The sequence below is a fragment of the Dipodomys merriami genome, unplaced genomic scaffold, assembly GCF_024711535.1.
Source record: "Dipodomys merriami isolate MVZ:Mamm:240054 unplaced genomic scaffold, mDipMer1.0.p SCAF_8, whole genome shotgun sequence".
Classification (NCBI taxonomy): domain Eukaryota; kingdom Metazoa; phylum Chordata; class Mammalia; order Rodentia; family Heteromyidae; genus Dipodomys; species Dipodomys merriami.
In genome coordinates, this window is record NW_027206401.1 from 55,939,103 (window position 1) to 55,964,225 (window position 25,123).

Sequence of the window (25,123 nt, forward strand, 5' to 3'; positions counted from 1 at the left end):
GAGATAGGTCAGGGAGAGACAGAGGTCAGGGAGAGACAGAGGTCAGGGAGAGACAAAGGTCAAGGTTCGCACCCCATTCTCTTCCCCTCACCTCTCTTCTGTAGCCGCTGGATTCTCATCTCCAAGGTCCCAGCTGTCCAGGAGCTGCTGCTTCTCCTGCCCTGGCCTCTTTGGACACATGCAGAAAATCATTCCATTCCCCTGCCCTCCCGGTGCACTGATTCCAGTCTTGGGCATGCCTTCTCTCTTGTTGATTCTCTGAAAGCTTTTCTGACTTGAGAAAGAAATCTGTTCACTAAATTCCCTTTAATTACCCTTTCTACACATACCATCTGTTTCTTGACAGTGCCTGACTGATAGAAGCCTTGGATATAAAACTGATCGCAAATCCCTTTTGAGAGCAAACCAAATTTAACAATCTTTTCTCTTCTCTCCATCCCTAATGGCGTGCTTCTGCTTCAGCTTTCAGTGCAGTTGTGTTACAGCTGCCACCAGCTACTCTCCTTCCACACCAATCTCCAGATTCAAACCCGAGTCTCAGATCATGAACTCCTTAACTCATTCATTAAGCTTAACAACTTGTTATTTCACTTTGCTTTAAAACCAACAAGTCAACAGTCTTTCTCAAAATCCCAAGACATACCTACTGGTACTCTCTCTGTCTCTCTCTCCCCCACACCCCTGCCTTCCTCACTTTGTTCTCTCTCTCTCTCTCTCTCTCTCTCTCTCTCTCTCTCTCTCTCTCTCTCTCTCTCTCTCTCTCTCTCTCTCTCTCTCTCTCCCTCTCCCTCCCTCCCTCTCTCCCTCTCTCTCTCTCTCTCTCTCTCTCTCTCTCTCTCTCTCTCTCTCTCTCTCTCTCTCTCTCTCTCCTCTCCTCTCTGAGTGTCATCTCTCTTTTCTCTTTGTCTCCGTCTCCTCTGGGCTTCTGTCTCTTTGTCTGTCTCTTCTTTCTCTGTCCCTCCTTCTCAGTCCCCTCCATGTCAGTCACTTCCCCGTGAACGCTTTGAAGTAATTGTGAGTTCCCTTTTCCACAACATGTCTTTTTTGCCCTGTCCTCTGTCCCTTGCACTCTTCAGGACTTCACTGGAAACAGACAACTCTTAGAGAGAAGTTTTTCCTATTTTTTTTTTGCCAGTTCTGAGGCTTGAATTCAGAGCCTGGGCACTTTTCCTGAGCTCCTTTTACTCAAGGCTAGCGCTCTACCATTTGAGCCATAGCACCGCTTCTGGCTTCTTCTGTGTATGTGGTGCTGAGGAATCGAACCCAGGGCTTCATGCATGCTAGGCAAGCACTCTAGCACTGAACTACCTTCCCAGCCCCTCTAATTTTTGAGGGGGGGGAACTTCAGATTTTATTGATCATTGAAGACAAAACAGCTAACAGTTTGTTGCGTGATTATAGCATATACATTAAATGACACACAGGGTAGAGAATCAGCACATATGAATTGTACAATAAGTCAGCTGTGATAAATTGAAGATATGCATGTTATATCCTCCATCTTCTATGCTTTCTTTCATCATCATTCTTTTTTTTTATTGTGAAAATACCGTACAGAGGGGTTACAATTACATGGGCAAGGTAATGAGTACATTTCTTATCAAGCATTGCTGCCTCTTCCTTTGTTTCCCCTTCCCATCCCTTCCCATCTCCCTGTCCCCTAAGGTTAACACTTGGTTTTTGGACCACGATCCCATGAAAGATGCGGCCTGATTGACTTTGAGCCCCGCCTGCCTTTGACCTTGAGGTGCCCCAGAGGACGGCGGGCCATGGCTTTCTCGCTAGCGCAGCGCAGAAGGGGAGGCTGGGGAGCGGGGGCTATGGGCCTGGGGTGGGCAGAGGAGGCCGGGGAGAGGGCGGCGGCTCCCTGCTCACCACAGCGCTTCTCTTCCCCTGGTGATGGCCAAGGGACTGTAGCCCACAGGGCTCTGATCGAAGGGCGCGGATCCGAGCTAGGAGGCTCTCAGTTAATTCACAGGCCCTGAAAAAACACTCTTCAGCCGCCCTCACAGCGGCAAGTGTCCTCCTGCCTGCATTCCTCTCAGAAGCATCTTGATTTTGTCCAGGATCATAACGCTTTTGAAAAGCTTCAGCTCCATTTTCACATCATATATATATATATATATATATATATATATATATATATATATATATATATATATATATTTCTACCATGTACTTTCTTGAGGATCTTGAACAGGCTTATGAAGTGTGTCCCTCTCTTTCCCCGTCTATAAATGTAGCCAAATCACGGTTGTCGGGGGAGTCTCAGATTAAGGAGGGAACATTTAAAGGTGCTGGGGAGACAGGCAACTCCCAACACATCATGCCTTGTTCTTTGCCAGCAGACACATCCATATGGCTGAATGAATGTGTAGGTGTGTAAGTGTGTGTATGTATGTAGATGTTTACGTGTGGTTGTGTGTAGGTGTTTATGTGTAGGTTTGTGTTGGTGTATATGTGTGTAGGTGTGTAGGTGTGTGTGTATGTATGTGTAGATGTGTGTGTGTGTGGGTGTGTGGGTGTGTGTGTGTGTGTATGTTCTAGGCTGGGGCATGAACTCAGGACTTCTCACTCTCCTATGGCCTTTTGCTCATGACCTATGCTCTACCACTTGAGCCACACCTCCACCTCCACTTTTCTGCCCAAGCTGTCTTTGAACCTTTCTGGTCATGGCTCAGCCACCTGGGTAGCTAGGATGACAGATGTGAGCCAATGAAGCAGCTATGAGCAACTTGAGCAACTCGTAATGGGGTTAATGGGGCGGTGCCAGAAGGAATGTGGGAATCTGCTAGACATCAGTCTGCACACTGAAACGCTGTCAATTGGAACTGACCGGTGTCTGTCCTGAAAACCTGGGCAGCAGCAAGTGGGGTGTGCTAGCTCTGCAGAGGGACCCCTGAATGAATATACAGAAGCCAGCAGACAGCAGTGCGAAGACAAGAAATGAGTCCCAGTGAGAAAAATTAGGAAAACGTGAAAACAAGGACTATGAAAGCCATCTATATAATTCTGTTAAGAGTGAATTAATTAATTTGCACTCTAAGTGTTAAATCTTGCTGAATTAATTATCAGGTTATAACACTTCTTCTATTAAATAATGGTATATCTAAACAAAGACAATGAGTAGGGCAGAGCTTACAGATAGAGAGCATGCTTAGCATGTGTGAAAACTTGAATTTAATGAACAGCACAGAGAGAGAGGGTGGGAGGGAAAGAGGGGGGAGGGGAGGGAGAGAAGAAAAGTAAAGAAGGGAAGGAAAGGAAAGGAAAGGAAAAGAAAGGAAAGGAGAGGTATTGTACTTGGAATTACATTTGTTTCGATTGATTTTTATTATATATAGTTTGTTCTTTGATATATAAATATTATTTTGAGTGACAAATGAGCATTTCACATGTGCTAACTTCCTCGGTTAATAAGTAATGCTAATTGAATACATTTGTGTGGACATTTTCTGATTTGTTTTGTTGTGAGATAAAATTTACCATGGTTATTTTCAACGTTGTTTGATTAAACTAGTAACATAAAAGTTTAGAGCTGAGGACTACAACAATTCCAACTCTGGGAGCCATTTCTCAGTGAGATTATGACTCTGTTCACTGTTATAGCGCTTTTAAGGTTTTGACAGTTGAAGCACACTCAGGATGCTGAGATCTGAGGATGGAGGTTTGAAGCCATCCAGGGAAGGAAAGTCCATGGGACTCTCATTTCTGATTACCCACCCAAAAGCCAGAAGTGGAGATGTGGCTCAGACTGTGCTCAAGGACCAGGACTGGAAGAAAAATAATAATAATAATAACCTGGGTGCTTACTGTTTTCCCTTTTAACGGGGTTGCACATTATGTAGTTACAAAAATAGCTGGTTTTTTAATTGAATACTTGCACAAAATTGTCCATTATTATTCAGCTTATTAGTCTTAATGGGCAGGAAATCACATATGTAGATAAGAAAAATAAGTAAATCTTCTATAATATTGTCTATTTGAAGAATTACTTTGGAAGTCTTGAGCCTTGATATAACTCTTATATATTCATCATATCTAGAAAGAAAGGAAATATAACTTTAATAATTATGTGTATACCATGTTTTCTTTATATATAATATCATTTATTTAATTTACTATTTTTAACCTTTATGTAAAAACAAGTAGAAATTTTGGTAAACAGAATAGTGTTTTAAAATATACAATGAATAAATATTCATGTTATATATGACTATATTATACATCAAAATATAATTCATTCATTCATTTATAATTCAACACATAGTAAACAAATTTTAATTCTAATTCTAAAATAGATAAGTTTATAACTTCTAAGGTAAAAATTGTTTTCAGTAGACAAGAATTCTTTTTTTAATTAAATTTAAGTAGTTGTACAAAGGAGTTGCCATTTAACAAAGCAATTTATGAACGCAATATATCTAGATCAATGTCAACCTTATCAACAGTCTCAGAAATGAAATCTGGCTCCTATAACAGAATTATCTAATCAATGCTGCTTTCAAAATTTGATTTATGATATAGATTTTTAATTGATGAGCCAGCTGATGGTAATAGTTTTTCTGCAATTGATTAACAACTGAAATGTGTTAACAAACTGGTTTGTTTTATTTTTCAGGTCGGTCTTAGGTTCCCTGAGCCTTTGCAGTAGGAGAAAGTGGTAGGGACCTTTAATTTAGTCTAATTTATTCCACAAAGAGCAACGACAGACAACAACCCATGAAGTCCAGGGCAAGTATTACTCTCAGTGTTGAAATCACTCAGCATCACTAGACTTAGAACAAACTAGCATGGGGAGGAGTCAATCAATGCCACATAACCCACCTTAACATTGCCAGGTGTCTTGATGGAAATGATCTTCAGTAAACATGGGAGCAACTGTGCTCATCTTCCGGTGGAATCAGAGAATGCTTGTAACCAGGTTGGATCAAAAATACAGGAGTCTCTTTGTAATTCTGAAAAACTATAGCATATGATATCACAGAGTTATGAAATTAACCCCAGGGTGGTAGGATGATGCTCACAGCTATTTTCCTTCTTAATGGGGTAGCACATTATGTACTTACAAAAATGATTGAAATCCATTTCCTGAGAGCCTGTCCAGGAGAAGGCCAAGCAGAGTGCGCGGGATAAAACGAGAGGGAGCAGAGGCCATCAGTCAACCCTCCGTGGAATGCAATCCCCAGAGACAGAAGAGGGTCACGTGCAAACCTTCATAAAATACAGATATTGTGACAAGCTGTAATGAGCACCATAAAGAACAAGTTCAGACTCTAGATGGCTTGTAAAAATAAAGAACTGGCCTGTGCATTAACATCATAGCAATGACATTTTCCCTCAATGGTTTCTACTTCGTTTTCTTCACCTTTCTCTAAGTGGACATCAGTGCACGGGTACAATAAAATAGCCAACAGATGTCTGAAATGATTCTGCTGCAAAAGTTCTATCATTTTCACAATGAACAGAATTTTAAAAATCTACTCAAATTGATTATTTTTATCACAATCAGCACCCAGCTGAAGCAAGATTTTTATATGAGAAAATGATCTCAAAATTACATGTAGTAAGAATTCCAAAAGCACTCATTCCCAAATTATACATAACATTCTTTTATTTTTTAATTGTGAGAATACCATACAGAGGAGTTACAATTATGTGGGCAAGATAACGAGTACATTTCTTATCAAGCATTGTAGTCTCCTTTTTGTTTCCTCTTCCCATCCCTTCCCATACCCCCCCACCTCCCCACACCCGATCTTCCCCCAACCCCCCCCCAAAGTTGTAAAGTTCATTTTTTGACATAACATCTTGTACATCTCATCATTGCAGTGGGTCCACCTGTATCCTTAGTTAAATGATTTGCTTTTTCCCTTCCCCTCCACAAATTATACCAACATCAAATACAGTGAAAGCAGGGGTTATACCATGGGGGAGAGACATACAAAGCAACATAGAAATCATCTTATAAATATGTTAGAAACAATTGCATGAGAGGAAAAAAAAAACATTTGAATCCTTATCTTGACCACCATTCAGAAACAGAACCAAGTGCCAGCAACTCACACCTGTAATACCAGCTACTCAGAAATTGGAGATATGAAGATCATGGTTCAAAGCCAACCTGAGCAGACAAATCCCTAAGACTCTCTCTCATCTCCAATTAATCAGCAAAAAGCCAGAGTGGAGACTGGCTCAAGTGGTAGAGCATAAGCCTTGAACAGAAAAGCCAAGTGAGATTGTAAGGCCCTGAGTTCAAGTTCTAGTATCAGGACACATGCATGTGCACATACACACACACACACATACACACACACACATGAACAAAATAAAACTTCCACAAACATTTATGAAGTATTTATTGTCACCACCACATACGGTCTGACAGGAGAGGCTACACATGAAATAACCACACTATGAGTGCACAGTAACTGTTGAAGTAGGCAGTAGCACAAATGATGTGGTAGAATTTTGTTGAAGAGAATATTATTGGACACTGATGTCTCACTCCTGTAATCCTAGCTACTCAGGAGGCTGAGATCCGAGGACCACAGTTCAAAGCCAGCCCGGGCAGAAAAGTACCCATGAGAATCTTACCTCCAATTAACCACTCAGAAATCGGAAGTAGAACTGTAGCTCAAAGTGCTAGACTGCTGTCCTTAAGCACAGAGAGTTCAGGGGCAGCACCCAAGCCCTGAGTTCAAGCCCCACAAATAACAACAACAAAAAAAAGAATATTAATTTGTCTTGATGGGCAAAAAATAATTGCCAAGACTATAAAAAGAAAATTATGTAGGTGTATACTTTGCACACTAGGAGAAACTTTGTCCAGAAGAAAGAAACAGAAATCATGCAAACTTGGCATTCTTAGAGAATGATAACCATTAGAAAACATTTAAGGGAATCGTGATATAATGGACTGGACAAGAAAAGAGTAATTTGATTGTCAATGGGTTTCACATGAAAAGCTGAGGCATTTTCTCATGGTTTGATTTGTTATTTATTTGGGAAAATAAAAAAAAGCAAAGCACTGGTAGCTCATAACTGTAATTCTAGCTACTCAGGATATATGAGGGTCAGGATCGTGGTTTTGAAGCCAGCACACACACAGAAGTCCATGAAACTGCAATTAACCACCCAAAACCTGGAAGTGGAGGTGTGGCTCAAATAATAGAGCTCCAGCCTTGAGTGAAAAAAGCTAATGGACAGTTTCAAGGCCCTGAGATCAAGACCCAGTATTGGCACAAAAAATTAAATTAAAAATGAAACTAAAATTTAATTTAAATGAAATGAAATTTTAAAAATAAACCAATATTAATCTTTGGGGGGAAATAAGGAATCTTTGTCAACTTTCTTTTCATGTTATAATAGATAGAAATTAGCCACGCGCCAGTGGCTCAAACCTGTAATCCTAGCTACTCAGGAGGCTGAGATCTGGGGATTGCAGTTCAAAAGCCAGTCTGGGCAGGAAAATCCGTGAGACTCTTATCTCCAATAAACCACTCAGAAAACTGGAAGTGGCACTGTGGCTCAAGTAGTAGAGCACTTGCCTTGAGCTGAAGAGCTGAGGGATAGCGCCCAGGCCCACAGTTCAAGCCCCACGACTGACAAAAAAAAAAGATATTTTTGTGGGAAATCAACATTATTGATATAATTTTCATTATTGTATTTAACATGTTTAATGAAAATTTAAAACAAGTAGAATAATCCAGTTTGGTAAAAATATTTGTATGACTATATTGAAATGCATCCAGTAGCAATATAGATGCATTTTTTTCATTTCCATTGTTATTAAATAAACAAAATTGATATATGCTGTATATTTTTACTCAGAAGCCTGGTGTTCTAATTAGTTTGGTCGTATTACACATATATTTCTAGGATTCAGTGATGGAAAACTAAAGTAAGTTGGATGCCCTCTTTGTAAACATTTCTAAGTGACAACTCAGAAATGAATGCAAATCAATATGATGAGTGTGATCAACCTAGAAATAACTCAAGTTCAAGCAATTTTAACATCAAAGTGCAAACAGCATAACTTCTTCATCAGAGACTCACAGGAAAGTAAAGGAAGATGATGTCAGGTCAAAATTCTAATTATCTGTCATAAAAGAACTGGCTGGTTCTACTGGGTTTCTTATGACTTTGAAGAAATTAATTTAGTTTCTCGGGACCACGTTGGTTGACTACTAATCCAGAATTCATCCATGTGCCTCAGACCAATTCAACACTTAGAAAATAATCTACCCTGTCAAAACAGATAGGGCTTTAATTCTATGTCTTCTGGAAGTTTCTTTTAAGCTGGTCTTTTGATGATCTTTATGATTTTACCTACATCTGTCTCCAGTGGCCTTTTCCACTGCCCTGCGGGTGTCAGACCCTCCCTGCAGTGACCCCCGATGGCCAGGAGGAAGACCACCACAACAGAAGCCATTGAAAGTGACTGTCCCATTCTGGCCCCTTGTCCCATGATATTTCACCTGTCATGTTCTCAGCAAAGGTAATCCATCTGCATTATCCTGCTGTTGGTCTTTCTAAAAACTTCCCAGGCAGTGGAAGATTGTTGAAATGTACTAAAAATGTTCTAATGGATTCTTCTAGCACAGCAAGAAATGTCCATAGAATTGTTAAATGAGTGTGTGTGTGTGTGTGTGTGTGTGTGTGTGTGTGTGTGTGTGTGTGTGTGTGTACTGGTACTGGAGCTTGAACTCAGGGCCTGGGTACTGTCCCTTAGATTTTTGGCTCAGGGGGACAATTGCTCATGAACTTCTGTTTCAGGCATGACATTTGCATTATGCCATTGTAAAGCTTTCCAGCCTACCAGACATTGAACCACATCCTTTATTCTTCCTATTTCACTTAACCTTCAGAACAACCCCACTGAAGCAGGCTCTCCAAACCCATCCTATTTACTCCTGAGCAATGGAAAGCCTGGGTCCCAGGGTCACTCTGCTTATACACAGGTGCACATGGAATTGCCCAACAGTAGCTCTCATATTAACTACTATGTTATATTGACATTAGTTAGAAAATCAACTTTGATGTGGTGGCCTAACATTGAATATTTCAATTCTTTACTATTTTCATATCTTATCTGAACAGCATTGCGTTTTGCTCTACAGCACAATGAAGGTATAAATTAATACGTATGCCTCAACTGAATAGGACTGAATTATGTAGCACAGAGATTGAATTGGAGGTGGGGCACAGTGGCCCACCACTATGAGGCGCTATTCATGCGCATAATTCCATCAGAGTGCCATTTTGTCTTAGGACCTATTTTTTCAGATCCCCATAACCAATCACCTCATAACACTGGCCCAGATAACCTATGTGATTGAATATGTTCCTTTCCCCCAATAACATATGCTATTTTCATTTATAATAGTTAAACCTTGTTGTCTGCTTTGTCACAATAATGCTAAATCTCCAGAGGGCCAGCAGAGTATAAATATATAAATTCTTGCTTATTTTATGTGGCCATATGCAGGCAGATGGCTGTCTCCTACTGTAAAGTTCAGAGTGACAGATTTAGAATCTCAGTGCTGTGCTGGAGAAAGTATATGCTGCTGACTCTTAATTATAGGATTAACATTTTTTCACAACCCCCTACTTTTTAGTGTTCTATAAAACAATTTTATAAATAGTGCAATAAAGAAGTATTTAAATGCCATACATTAAATGAAAGAAATCTTTCATTTTATTTGAATTCTTGCTATATTCCAAAGATGTTTAAAGGTTAACTGTACCAAGTAATTTGCAAACGTAGAAATAAAAATGAGGGATTTTTACTAGATCTTTCATTTTGGTTAAAAAAAAAACAGTCATTGATATCTTCATTTTTGCCAAAACTAGAATATATTTAAGAGGTATATGACAGTAGTCAGAACTTACTAACTTTAAATCAGTAGATGAACACCAGATCTTCCAGGAGCAAGAATAAACAGAGCATTTATAAGAAGGCTCTTATATAAACATTTTATCTCCTGTCCTGAGACGCAATGGTGTACATCATCCACAAAGGAACAAAAGAGTCAGGTGCCAGGGACTCACATCTGTCATTCTCACTACTCCAGAGGCTGAGATCTGAGGATCACAATTTGAAGCCAACCCTATCAGGAAAATCTAGAAGACTTATCTCCAGTTAACCAACAAGAAGCTGGAAATAGAGCTGTGACCAAAGTGGTAGAGCACCAACATTGAGTGAAAGCTCAGGGACAGAGCCCAGGCCCTGAGTTCAAGCCCCAGTAATGAATTTTTTTAAATAATTCAATTGTATACAGTTAAACAGCTACTTAACTTTAAATAAATTAACATAGTAAAGAACTCATACACATAGATAAAATAGGTATATTTGGCTGTTAACATAAAAACATAGTATTCGATGCATTTACAAGTGAGTCAATTGACAGGTGTGTTTCAAAGTCGTTTTCTAAAGCAAATTTACTTATAAAAGTTGAAAGAAAAGTTAATTAGAATTTCTGATAGTATTGCTATGAAATCACTTTAAAGTGATCATGTTTAAGCAGAAACAGTAATTAGGAAAAAGTTGGTGTTGGGGTGATCATGAAGTTCTTAATTTTTAATGGTCCAGTAGAAGCACTAATCAATAAAAATGAAATGAAAGGCCCACAGGCAATCTTAGATGAGCCTGTTGCTACATCAGAAAAACTGAAAAGGGGACAGAAGAAATAATAAACTTTAGTGACATCTACTTAGTATATCAAAATGTTACCATGCACACAATATAAAAGTGTTAACATAATATGTTCTGGGCCTGGGCACTGTCCCTCAGCTCTTCAGCTCAAGGCTAGTGCTCTACCACTTGAGCTACAACACCACTTGCGGCTTTTTCTGCTTATGTGGTGCTGAGAAATCGAACCCAAGGCCTCATGCATGCTAGGCAAGCACTGAGCCACCTTCCCAGCCCCAGAATATGTTCTACTCTTTCTTCATGCTGAATGTTGAACATCTGCTTATGGGCTTCCTGTTCAGTCCATACTGGCTGATTTTCAAGCCACCGCTGGACAGGTGTCTGGCTGACTTAGGTCACATGAGCGCTCTAATGGAGCTCCACCAGGTGAGGAAGAGAGGCCCTGAACACTCACCCTCAGTGTTTATGTCTCACAAGCAAACAGTGGAAAATCACAGGGCAAGAGGGTGAGAGGTGGCAGGAAGGTGTGGACATCACCTTTCATATGGCAGCAGCCCCGCCTTGAGAACAGATCTCTTGCAGCTTCATTCATTCGTCTTCTCTTCACAGTCGTCTTCTCTTCACAGTCGTCTTCATGTTCATTCTTGTGTAGCAATGAGGTGGCAGGCGTGAGCCACAGGCTCATAGCTAATCTCATTTTTCTATGTTTTTTTTAAAAAATAATGTTTCTCTACTGTATTTATTTTTACTGAAGTACATATTACTACTTGGTAAGTACACACATAGTGTGGCTCGTAGCAAGGTGTCCTATAGCGTTTACATCTTCATAGGTAGTATGGATGGAGGTGGAAGATTTAGACTCCAGCCCAAACTGCAAAAGACATCAGGTCTGGCCACTTGCTCCTCCATGTCAAAAGAAGATGTAAGGTGAAAGGCCGGGAGAGGGTTACCACAAAATGTGATGTCATTCTTTCCTCTTGCTAGAAAAAACAACAACGGGAAGCATAATGGAAATGGCAAAAAAGTTTAAGGAGAGAGTGAGGGAGTAATTCCAGATCACCTGACCCTTTGCTGGCGGGCTGGCTGTCCCTCATTTGGCATAAGCGTTGGATGGGCAGGTGGATTGATACAGGTGAAACACATGTACACCTGCACATGCCCACGTCTGTCGGGACACTTCAGGCAGACCTGCTATAGAGAGAATCTGGAAGCCAGGGACCGGGTGCACGCAGGCACCTTGGAGCGGGTTCTCCCTGCAGGATGCCACCCCTGTTAGCAGGACCTGCAGCCAGGTTGGGCCCTGGAACTGCTAAAGCACCTTTATCAACACTTGGATGGAATTCCACAGACCGTAGTCTTGGGGTCTTGCACATGGACTCATGGTTCGGTCAGGGGCCCTGGCCGCACGAGACCTTAAGCTGTCTGCCTGCCTGTCTATCCGTCTGTCTTGAAAGAGATATGGTACATCGCTGACTTGGGAAGACAACGCTTCATATAGCCAGCCTTTTGGGAGTACGCACCTTCACACGGGGACACTGGAGACACGGGGTGTGGGTACACAATGGAGGAGGCCTGGACACCTAGTCCATCCCGATTCAAGTTAATTCATGGACCCCAGGAAGGAGTCCTGGGCTTTCAGCCTGCAGCAGCTTACATACACCTGTGATGTGGATGTCTGCTCACAGCCACCGGAGTCCAAGGCCAAGGGACCGTGGCGACTCCCACAAAACAGTTCCCGGGGGTTGGAAAACGACTCCTAGCAATGATGGTCATTATTTTTACTTTTGGCACAAACTTTGAACTCTTAAGAAAGAATCTAAAAGCCCTCTCTTTTATGGATTTCTGTGTAGAATAGATCTGATAGATTTTGGCACAATAGATAAAGGAGCCACTTAAGATTGATTCTCTTATTCAAATTAGCACACGATGCCAAAACTATGCTCTGGAAAGAACCTATTAACATTTGGGGAAATGCAAAGAACTAGAACAAAAAGGAAAACAGGCAAAATGCCAAAGTGAGTGTTCTTTCTTAAACAATAAGCTTATGTTGTATTTTCTGTTTTCTTTCCAGGTTGAGATTTGAGAACTACACATATTTTTTTCTTGTTAAGATGATTTACAATTCCCTTTATGTAGAGGTGATACAAAGTCATTCTGAATGAATATCCAGAAAGATTACTGTGTAATCACTTGAAAATAGACAACAATGCAAATTGCTAAAAATGATGAATTTGTGATTCTGGACACAATTAGAGTTTGTGAAGTCAGCCGTGCTGTTGTTCAGATGTTTGAGCATATGTTTCTAAGCCCAAAACACATTAATATAGAATTGTTCCCTATTGTAAAGCAATGTTCTTTTCCTGGTAAACCCATTTGTTGTATTAAAAAAATGCAATTCGTAGGTATCAGGTTAATTTACACGGAGATTGCTTGAAAAGCTGGGTTTCTTTTCAGATTTCTTATAATATCCCACTATTCCTGTGCTTCGGACATTACCATCTCATCTCAACATTCCAGAAATCTCTGGATTATTATTATTATTTCTGGATTAGTATTATTATATTTTGAAGTTTTAACTGAAAGCCAGAAACTTTCATAGTCATTGAGACCCCTTATGATAATTTTTGTATTTATAGATGTTTTCATTGTATTGAGTAGATATAAACATTGTTTACATGTATTTGCCAAAAAAAAAAAAAGTATCAATGGCTTATACCTGCAATTCCAGCTATCCAGGAGTCTGACTTCTGAGGATCATGGCTCAGAGTCAGCCTAGGCACAAAAGCCCACAAGACTTTTATCCCCAATTAATCACCAAAAAGCTGGAAGTAGAACTGTAGCTCAAGTTGTAGAGTGCTAACCTTGAGATAAAAGCTCAGAGTCATCTGCTAGGCCCTGAGTTCAAGCCCCACTACTGTTGCATGTACACACACACACACACACACACACACACACACACACACACACACACACACACACACACACACACACACACACAATTACCAGAATTTTTATCTAGCCCTTAAGAGTCAGTACAGTACACATATCTTTTTGGTGACTGTGTTTTCCTATGGAAAAGTCCATTGTTTTAGTGAATAAGAGAAGAAATTCTAGAGACAATTTGAATCCACATACCAATAGTCACTGTATCTAAAATATAATGTGCCCGTTTATCTGTGTAATTATGTAATGAAATACACATTTAATATTCCACAAATGGCTTTGAGATAATCCAAGACACATAAATGGCTTTAAAAGTCTGCATAATGTTATAAGCAATACTAGAAGAAATCAGAGAAGAAAGCTGCCCACTGTAAATATTGGCTACATAAGCACAGGAGGAAAAGCAAGGACTCCCACAGAGATGGCTGTGTGGAACACAGGAGCTCTAATGATGTCGTGAAACTGGCAGTTTTCAGATTACAAAGTGAGCTAGCTAATAGGATGGGGTGTGTGTGTGTGTGTGTGTGTGTGTGTGTGTGTGTGTGTGTGTGTGTGTGTGTGTGTGTGTGAGTGTGTGTGTGTGTGTGTGTGTGTGTGTACTAGGGCTTGACTTCAGGACCTCATATTTTAGCTTTCCTTCCTGTTCAAGGCTAGTGCTCTACCACTTGAGCTACATCTCCACCTCCTGTCTTTTGCTGGTTAAATAGAGATGAGAGTCTCATAGATTGTCGGTCTAGGCTAGTTCTGAACCACAAACCTCAGATATCAACCTCTTGAGTAGCTAGGATTAAATGCATGAGCACCGTGCTCAGCTCTGCCTTCAACATCTAATTATTTTCCAAAGACCCTCAACTCCTACTATCATAATCTTGGTAATTAGATTCTCCCTATGTGAATTTTAGAAAAATAACAGCATTCAGAAAATAGCTACTTACATATGTTCATAGTTTCAATCTTGCTTGAAAACTGGATAGTAAATAGAAGACATTTTTAAATGAAAATTTTCTCCTTTTCTTGGATTCATGAAATGAATTCAGATTTCACAACTGACTTGGAAAATTCTGATTTTTAAATCAAAACCAAAAGAGCAAAAGGCACATTTTTTATTTTTCTACATATTTTCAGTATTTTTAATAACTCCTCTTCAACTAGTTTCAACAGCTAGTACTGAAAAAGAGAAAGAATAAAAGATCTTTTTGCTTAAAGGCTGGCTTTGGGCCTAATGGTAACTGCCTATCAATTTCTTAGACTGTGGGTTCATTTGAATTCTCCCCTGCAAATAACCAACATACATTTGTGCATACAACCCTGTATATGTTTACATGCACATTTATAAATTAGTTCTAGCTTCTACATATGAGAGAAAACATATGTCTTTGTCTCCCTGGCCCTGACTTACTACACTTAACATAATTTTTTTCCAGGTTCATCCACTTCCTTGCAAACAAATTAATATCATTCTTTCTAATGGTTGGGTACAATTTCATTTTATATATATATATATATATATATGTGTATGTATGTATGTATGTATGTATATATATATATATACCACATTTCCTTGATACATTCATCCATAGAGGGGCATCTGGCCTGTTCCCATACCTTAGCTATGGTGAACAGTGCAGCAGTGGACATGGTTACATAGGTGGTTTTATTGTATCCTAATTTGGAATCTTTTCAATAAATGCCCCAAGAGTGGCATTGTTGAGTCAGAGGGAAGCTCTCTGTTTAATTTTTTTTTGAGGAACCTCCACACTGCTTCCCAGATTGATTGAAACTCCTATCTGTGTCAGAATCTGTTGTTGTTTTCATTCTTGATGATGGCCATTCTAATAGGGATGAGATGGAATCTCAGTCCAGCAAAATGAATGCCGGGAAAACTGTATTTGGAAGGTAAGGGGGTCAGGAGAGGAGGTAAGTGAATGAAGAGAGGAAAGGGGAAGAATGCAGTCATAAGACTCAATGCCTATCCTATAAAAAAAAGAAAACTGAACATAGCAGTGAGGTTGGGAGGGATGAAAGGAAGGGATGAGTACAATGCATCTTGACCACAGAAGCCTGGGGTGCAGCTCATGGGAATTCTCACTAGAACCACCCTTTTCTTGATGCGAAAGCAAGTAATGTAATTCTAAGGAAACATAAGACATAACTAGCCATCATAAATAGTGGGTATGAATAGATTTGAGAAATGGTGTGATTCCAAGGCTTAATCCAATGATGGTCTCATCTAGAAATGCACATTTTAAAAAAAATTTCAATAAAACAGGAAAAAGTTCTGTATATTTAAAGCACAACAATACAAATGGAAACATTTTGAGGGCCAAGGAAATTTGAATTGCAAAGTAATTGGTCATTTTATATTATACTTCTTCATGATTTTCTATATGAGAAGTCAATCAATCTGTCAGTGAGGATTTAGAAGGAAATGGTAATTTGCCCTCAGCTAGAGAAATGTTGACATTGGCATGGTGAGTGTACTGAGATTGTAAATAGAAATTGGTCAGACAGAGAGTAAATTCTAACAGATTAGAGTTAAAGTTCCAAAATCATCTGGCTTTTTCAACTAATTGAGAATATTGGCAAGCTAAATGGATTGTTTTCAGAAGCTGTGACCTATTTAGTAGCTAATTTCTCTCACCCTTAGAGAAATCTGTCATTTAAAGTAAGTTGAATATTACAACCTTTGCAGCTCAAGTGACAAGTAATTGCTTTTTTAACCCATCTGTGGCATTTTAGAGATAAAACACATCTTTCCTAGTAAAAGTGAAATGTTGCATTTATTCTGTTGGTGGGTAATTTTCTGATAATTAGGCAAGTTACTGAAATGTAAGATGTCTCCCCAGCCTCTGTAGAAATACAAGGTAGAACTTGTTTGCAAAGGTGATTCATATGCATTAAGCCTTCAGAAATGCAATATTGTAAACAGAGCTCACATGCATTCGTTCTTCAGCTATACATGATTATTATAATCATGGTTAAACATGATGATATGGACTTGCACACATTTTGGCTTTCATCTTCTTACAGGAAATTTTTTATTGACATCAGTGAGTATATCCAGGACAAAACTTTTTTAAATACAAATTATTATCAAGTGCATGATACACTTTTATTATTTATTAAATAATGTGTTTTGCCTGAAAGATTTTTATTGTAATCTAATGACTTAATAATAAAATCTGTGCAGCCAGATCATTGCTTTTAATCTAAAATCTGTTATGATGAGTGAATGATATTGTCTGAATCAGAATGAACAGGTTTTTATTATTATAGTCAATTTAGCTTTTTTTTTTTTCAGTCGTGGGGCCTGAACTCTGGGCCTGGGCACTGTCCCTCAGCTCTTCAGCTCAAGGCTAGTGCTTGAGCCACAGAGCCACAGAGCCACTTCAGGCTTTTTCTGCTTATGTGCTGCTGAGGAATCAAACTCAGGGCCTCATGCATGCAAGGCAAGCACTCTACCACTGAGCCACCTTCCCAGCCCTCAATTTAGCTTTTTTAGCATATACTGTGACAGTAGCTGGGCTCAAACTCAGAGACAGAGCACTGTCCCTTAGCTTTTGCACACAAGGCTGGCGCTCTTCCACTTGAGCCATACCAACACTGCTGGTCTGGAGATGATTAATTAAAGAGTCTCACAGGCTTTCCTGCCCTCATTGACTTCAAACCTTGATCCTCAGATCTCCACCTCCTAAGGAAGCTAGGATTACAGGTATGAGACACCAGTGCTACTTAATTTAGCATTTTATGATAGTATATTCTGTATTTTAGAAATGTTTTTCTGGGGCTGGGAAGGTAGCTCAGTGGTAGAGTGCTAGCCTTGAGCTGAAGAGCTGAGGGACAGTGCCCAGGCCTAGAGTTTAGGCCCCACGACTGGACCCCCCCCCCAAAAGAAATGTTTTCCTTTTTCATCTCTACTATTTTTAATAATGTATACCTTGTCAGGGAAATTATCTTGGGATCTTTTATGGTATCTACAATAGCAATTCCAACTTAAACTCACAGTAAATACTTGTTGAGCTCACTTATGAAAAACTAGGCTTCATCTAATTTCCTTGCCCATATTTTGTGAGTAATACAATGCTTAGAATTAAGTCAATGAAAAATTGACTGGTGATTCATTTCTGTAATAGTAGCTACTCAGGAGGCTGAGATCTGAGAGCTGTGGTTTAAAGACAGCTGAGAAAGAAAAGTCTGTTAGATTCTTGTTTCCAGTTTACTATTAAAAGAAAAGAAGTAGAACTGCAGCTGAAGTGGTAGAGCAAAGACCAGCAAAAATGCTAAAAGACAATGCTCAGGCCCTGAGTTCATCCCCAGAGTTGGGACAAAAAAAAAATGAGACTACAATGATATATTTCAAATAATCTCAATAGATAGATTACAAATGTAATGAAGGTAAGCCTTTGTCCACAAAGCACAGAACACTTCACTTGTAAATCTGAGCTATATTTGACTAAAAGGTAAATGTTAATGTGATCATTTGAAATTTTGATTTAGAAAAAAATTAATCCAGCTGTTTTCAAGTAGATATGTCAGAGTTTATTAAAACAAAATATATTTTTTGTATTTTGAACTTAGGGCTTGTTGCTTTAGGGCCTAGGCTTTGTTGACCCAGGCTAGCACTCTACCATTTTGAACTATACCTCCACTTCCAGCTGGAGAAAGGAGAGGGGGCAGGGCAGGGGTAGTTAATTGGAAATAAGAGTATCACAGACTTTGTTACCCAGGCTGGCTTCAAACCATGATCCTCAGATCTTAGCCTCCTCAATAGCTAAGGTTACAGGCATGAGCCATCTATGCCTGGACAAAATAAAATGTATCAATAAAACATTAGTTATACAATAGAAAGGCCTAAACTGCTTTTGTTTTGTTAAAATTTTGTTAGGATATATTAATAATATCATTGTAGTAATTATCTTTTGCAATTAAAATATTTCAATCCTGAAACTTCTCCAAGTATTCTCTGTAATCAGTTGGTAAGCAAAATTTTATAAAACCTGGGTGCCAGTAGTTCACACATGTAATCCTAACTAATAAGGAGGCTGAGATCTGAGGATCCCAGTTTGAAGCCAGCCCAAGCAGGAGATTCTTATCTCCAATTAACCACTCAAAAACCACAAGTGGAGCTGTGGCTCAAGGTGGTAGAGCAGTGACCTTGAACAAAGGAGTTCAAGGACAGTGCCCAGGCCCTGAGTTCAAGCCACACAACTGACAAAAAGTAAACAAATAAATAAACTTCATAAGGCCTTTATCCTCTGAGTATTTTAAGATACAGCATTCAATCTCCAGAACCAAGATCTGCCGAACATGTGCACCAAGATGTCGATAAAGATGTAAGAATGAGAGAGAATAAGACATTATCAAGCAATGGTTAGCATCTTAGAAATCTGAGACTCAATTTTATATGATAATTCTCTTGGTGACAAGAAGGCTATGAACTATTAAGTATACCTTTTGTGCCATTCATTAAATCATTACTTCAACCTCTGCATCCTCTGCTCTCCTTAGCAGGCTCTGTATTCATGCCTGATAGCTGTATAACTGGAGATGTGTGTTATCTTGTGCATTCAGGTTCATAGTTTTATCATATCATTCATATTCTGCTTCTTGCAGAAACACTAAATGTTAGTTTATTGTGTTATATTGTGTTTTAAAAATCTACACTTTAGGTCTTTCTTAAAATGTAGCCTCTTAGGCTTCACACTCTGGCAATTCTAGAGAGGATTTGGCCCGGGTAGATCTGTTGGGCTAAGGGATGTCTTCATGAGGAAGCCTGCTCGTATTTACCCTGTTCTCTTCTTTCCCATCCCAAAACAATTGCGAAAGAAGAAAAGAAACTGTACCCAAGGGAATTAGCTCTCAAGTACACCCTAAAACTATTGGGACATCATGGTTTATTGCTTAAATAAAACAATATCCCTTGCATTCTTGCAGTGGAGAAATTATTGGGTTGGTTTGGATGTGAATCAATATGTACCTAAGGCTTATAGCTTGCTCTCTCATGCGAGGGGGATGCCTGGCGATTCTAAAAGCTGATGCTCACATTTACTGCTACACAATGAGGACAATTCCAAATTACAAGGCAAGTAGAAAAGTAAGAAAAAAAATTCTTGCCTAGAAAGGCAATTGTGAACTTGCTTGGAGACAAAACCCGGCTCATAAATTTCAGTCTTCTGGTAATCGTTATTTGATATTTCTGCAAGAGCATGAGCAACACACTATCTGTGTCAAGGCTCAGGGATTATATATTATTTATGTAACTTTTTTATTATTGCTTCTTTTCTTCTACTCTGTGTAAAGTGCTTTGTAAATATCCTCTGGCAATGCTGAAAAGTCTCCCTCAGCTGAGAAGAGAGAATTAATAGTTTATCATTTGCCAAAAATTACATTTCTCTGATGTGACAAAAACGGATGATGGATTAGGAGATGGAGATGAGACAGATTGTCTATGGTTTGTATTCAATCATCCTTGGTATCATCATTGTGTGTGTGTGTGTGTGTGTGTGTGTGTGTGTGTGTGTCTACACGGATAAGCACACAAGAGATACTTGAACTCAAGACGTAGGTGCCGTCCCTTTGGATTTTGCATAAGGTTGGGGTTTTACCACTTGAGCTACACCTCCATATCTGGATTTTGGCTGATACATTGGAATTAAGAATCCCATATATATCGCTGCCTGGACTGGCTTCAAACTGCAATCGTTACATTTCAGCCTCCCACGGAGCTAGGATTACAGCCAGGAATATCCAGTACCCTTACCACCATTCTTATCTGCAGAATTAAACGTGTAATGTCTAGGTACAATATTTGTAAACACTCCAATGTGGTTTACTATTTATCACACACTTAAACTAATTTCCATCAGGTAGAAAATTATAGAATCAAGAGTACTTAGAGAAGACAAGCACTCTACTGTCTCATAACAAAATCAAAGAAAGGGCCCCAGACCGAGCTAGAAATGCTATAAAAATGGCATCCGCTGAACATCCATGGCTCTGTTACTGTCTGCTGCTCTCTTTCATTTTCCTGGATACAGAGCAGCAAAAACAGCCGACTAAATTAGATGAACTTCCTGGGGAAGAATGCTATTGGCTAGGTTTGGATCACATGGTTACCACTATTAGCCAATGACTGAACTGCTAAGATGAACCATCTGAACAACCACGTGTGTCTGATGCTTGCAGAAAGTAAACACCGCTGGAAAGGGTCTTGAGTAATCTCCTGAAGTCATGAGGATGCATATCCTAAAAGCAGAGCAAGATTTTCTGGATAGATAAAACAGATGGGAACTCAGATAATGAAGTGAGAAGCTGATCTTTGGAGACCCTTTAACAGCATGTGAAGTATAAGAGAAATCCAAGGCCTGCCACGAGAGAAAAATCTTAAGTGTGGAAAATCTTGTGAACTTAGCAAATGCAAATCGCAAGAAAAGCTGCAGAAAGGTCTGCTGGCACCTGCCATGGCAGTATTTCATAAACATGAGCCTCAATAAAGATTATTTGATCAGGATAATCAAAATTATCTAAATGATTAGCAGTGCAATCAGCAAACTAAATTAGATGGTGGTGGACTTCCTAGAAAATAGATCATGCATATTCAAACAGAAATAATTAATTCAAGGGATTAATGACATTTCAAAAACAGGGAACTAATTAGAAGGATAATTTAAAACATAATCTCATTAATGCTAATTAGCTTTACAATAGTTTATAGAACAACAGTGAAGGAAGGAAATGAGAAATAGAAAAAGATATGGAGAAAAACAGCTATCAAAAGAGAAAAATGTATGTGAAATTGTCTCTGGAGAAATGATAAGCTTCTTTGTCAAAAAGCAGATGGAAAACTAAATCAAAAGGAAAGATAATAAGAGGGATAAAAATGTCTTGCTCAAAGATGGCAGTAATTTTATTCTTATTATTGAATAACCTCAGTAAGTATGGACAAAATAGAAATCATCTCTTTCCTCTTGAAGAAGTAAAATTCTCAAACTGATGTAAATTCTTAGTAAGTTTTTTTGTTTTGTTTCAGTTTTTTAATTTAAATTTTATTGTCCAGGTGATGTACAGAAAGGTTACAGTTACATAAGCAAGGTAATGAGTACATTTCTTTTGAACAGTGTTACCCCTCCCTCATTTTCTTCCACTTCCTCCCTCCCCCCTAAGTGGTAAAGTTCAATCCAACATGTTGTCAACTGAGTATCACTGCTGCATTGATTCACCCTTTGCCCCATGGTTTCTGTGGTTCCCCTTTCCTTCTCCAAATTAGATAAACTTATATATAAGACAAAGGGTTGAGAAATAAAAAATAGTGACAACAGGGAATAAAGAAAGAAAAGGAAAGGAAAGGAAACAGAGAAAGAAAAAAGAAATAATTGCATTAAAACACTCATTTCCATTTCTTAGAGTTCATTTCAATAAGCATCATTTTATATGATCATATGCACATAGGTATTGAGCCGTTGTGATCCTCTGCTAAGAATATTGTAGACATATTCTAGTTATTACAAATGAGGGAAACCATGCAACCTTTGTTTCTTTGGGTCTGGCTTACTTTGCTTAATATAATTTTTACAAGTCTTTCCATTTCCTTATGAATGAGACAATGCCATTATTTCTGAAAAGAATATAGAATTCTATTGTGTAAATATACCATATTTTATTCCTCCATTCATCTACTGAGGAGAATCTGGGTTGATTCCATATTTTAGCTATGGTGAATAATGCTTCAGTGAACATTGTTGTGCTGGTAGTTTTAGTGTGGTCTTACTTGTGTTCATTTGGGTAAATGGTCCAGGAGTGGGATTGCTGGGTTATAGGAAAGCTCTATTTTTAGACATTTGAGGAACCTCCATACTGCTTTCCAGAGTGCTTGAGCCAGTTTAGCATTCCCTTCAATAGTGTAGTAGCATTCCCTTTTGGCCACATCCACACCAGCATCTGTTATTATTAGTTATCTTGATAATTGCCATTCTAACAGGGGTGAGGTGGAATCTCAATATAGTTTTTATTTGCATTGCTTTTATGGTCAGGGATTTTGAACATTTATTCATGTGTCTATTGGCCACTCTTATTTCTTCTTTGGAGAAGTCTCTCTTTAAGTCTTTATCCCACTTATTGGTGAGGTTGTTGTTTCTTTTTTTAATTTTTTTTTTGGTGAATTCTTAGTAAGTTTTGCATTCAATATCTACATGATACCATTAGTGATTCATTTGGCAAGAGCAAAAACCAAGGAAGGGGAAAATTTTATATAGAAGGAAATCTTTTATTTTTAAATGGTGATAAGCATTTTCACTTTTAAGTTAATTTTTACTCTAAAACTAAATTAAAAATACACTTAAAAACCTAAGTTCACTTCTTGAATTTCTTTTTTTTATTAATAAGTGTTTTTATTGTGAAAATACCATGCAGAGGGATTACAATTACATGAGCAAGGTAATGAGTACATTTCTTATCAAGCATTGTTGCCTCCTCCTTTGTTTCCCCTTCCCATCCCTGCCTTCCCATCTCCCCCCCAACCCCCAACCCCACCAAAGTTGTAAAGTTTGTTTTTCGACATAACATCTTGTACATCCCATTGTTGCAATGGGTCCACCTGTATCCCTATTTAAACAATTTGTTTTTTCCCTTTTCCTCCACAAATTATAACAACATCAAATACAGTGAAAATAGGGGTTGTGCAGTGGGGAAGGGACAGCGTCTTTGAAGTAAAAAATTGCTTTTTATCTGACATACAATACAAAATTTTAAACTCATTAGAGCTCTAGTGAATCAAAAGTTGTGCTTATTAAAAGATGTTTCCTTAAGAAAACAGCATCCTAAGTAAGAGACCCACATCCTAACATGCAGACTTCAGAAATTCATTCTCCATGATAACATTCATATTTTAAAATACTAATTAAATATTTTTCATTTATCATCAATATTAAAATGACCAAATCAGATTCCAAATATCAAGAGAAAAATCTCCCCAGATATAGACAGGTAGAAGGGTAGGAAAAAGGGGAGGGGGAGAGAGAGAGAAAGAGAGAGAGGTCCATACAGGTACATACTCACATGTACATGTATAATCAAGTGGTTATGGCATGATAAATATTGTTCCTTTGCTATGTGACTAGCAGTTGGATATCAAAACATTTAGCATCATACTTTTTCATTTTAAGGAGCCATGCAGCTATGTAAAATTAGTTCCAATTCTCCATTTTCCTTCTATCTAATCTTCCTGCTCCTGCGATTTAATTTTTATTGTGTAGTGCCCACACACAGAAACAAGATTAAATCTGCACAGTTCACACGATGCTGCATGCCTCGATGTCCTTTAAGTTCTCCGTGTGACACAGATTAAAAGCCTTTGCACAGTCCTCTAAACCCCTGCCTTCCCCACATTACCCCTCGCTGCATTTCCCCTGCTGCCTGGATTACAGACTCTGACCATGGGACCTCCTTCACTCTTCCTCCAGCACTGAGCAACTCTGTGGTTCTGCCTGAACTCTTGTACTCAGTACAAGTCACCCTTGTACTGAGCATTAACCACTAACATTTAAAACCGCATCCCATCATCCCCGAATTCATGATCAACTCTTAACTACTCAATACTTCCCTGTAATTCTTACCTTTCAATCGAGGAAGTGAATCATTCATTATGTTTTGGGGTATTTCGTCCTCTGAGCCAACAAGAAGATTCCAAGAGGTCAGACCCTTTGCTCTCAGATATGATCCTCATTTTAAATCCTTAGTTTTAAATCCTATCGCTCTATTGGGATCCAGTAGGACTCTAAATTCTCAGTTTTAGATCCTGTATGATCCATTAGAATCTATCAGGATTCTTTTTAAGTCCGGGTTTGAGTGCTTGTAGGATCCACTAGGACTCATTTTGAGTCCTCAGCCCAGTCTGGGAGTGGACATGCCATCCAGGGACCCATCAACTTCTCCTCCCGGTGCTCCCTGCCCAGGCTGAGTAACGTGATGCCTAACAAATGTTCGTGACCTTGGATATCAAACCAGAAATGTATGGAAATTTACCTCACCACAAAGGGAATAAATTCAGTGAATCAATGACGCTCCTGTATCAGACTATCCAGAGACCTGATCATTCATGTGTCAGCTGTGTGTACATATGACTTTGTCCTTGATGCATGATGATGATCCAGATTGGTTTTACAACCTGCAATTCATTTTCTCTCCTTCCCCCCCCCTCTCTTCCCTCATTTCTGCTCCCTGAGATTATATGCCTTTAAAAAGCAAAATGAATAAACAAAAAAGCAGCAACCCAGTAGCTTTCTTCTGAGACTTCTTTCTGGGGAAAAAAAAAAACCTAGGTTAAGGAAGTAGTCACCAAATAAATATTTATGAGACAAATGAATATAAATTCATAATATCAAATGCAAGCAGAGAAATATTGAGTGACAAGTTATGGTAGTACACCCGAGAGATCATAGTAAGCAAAGTCTCAAGAATAAGAAAATATTGGTCCAAGAGTAGATGATTACAAGGTAACTAACATGAAAGCACTTTATTTTCACAATTTGT

At 38.8% G+C, this 25,123-nt stretch overlaps 1 long non-coding RNA gene across 1 annotated transcript; it reads right to left on the minus strand.

The window, feature by feature from the left end:
• Nucleotides 1–4,904: 4,904 nt before the first annotated feature.
• Nucleotides 4,905–24,735, minus strand: LOC138819210 (uncharacterized). Its single transcript, XR_011369364.1, has 3 exons — nt 24,208–24,735; nt 5,070–5,214; nt 4,905–4,966 (listed from the first exon to the last, which is right to left on the minus strand). It is a non-coding gene; the product is annotated as an uncharacterized lncRNA (long non-coding RNA).
• Nucleotides 24,736–25,123: the final 388 nt, after the last annotated feature.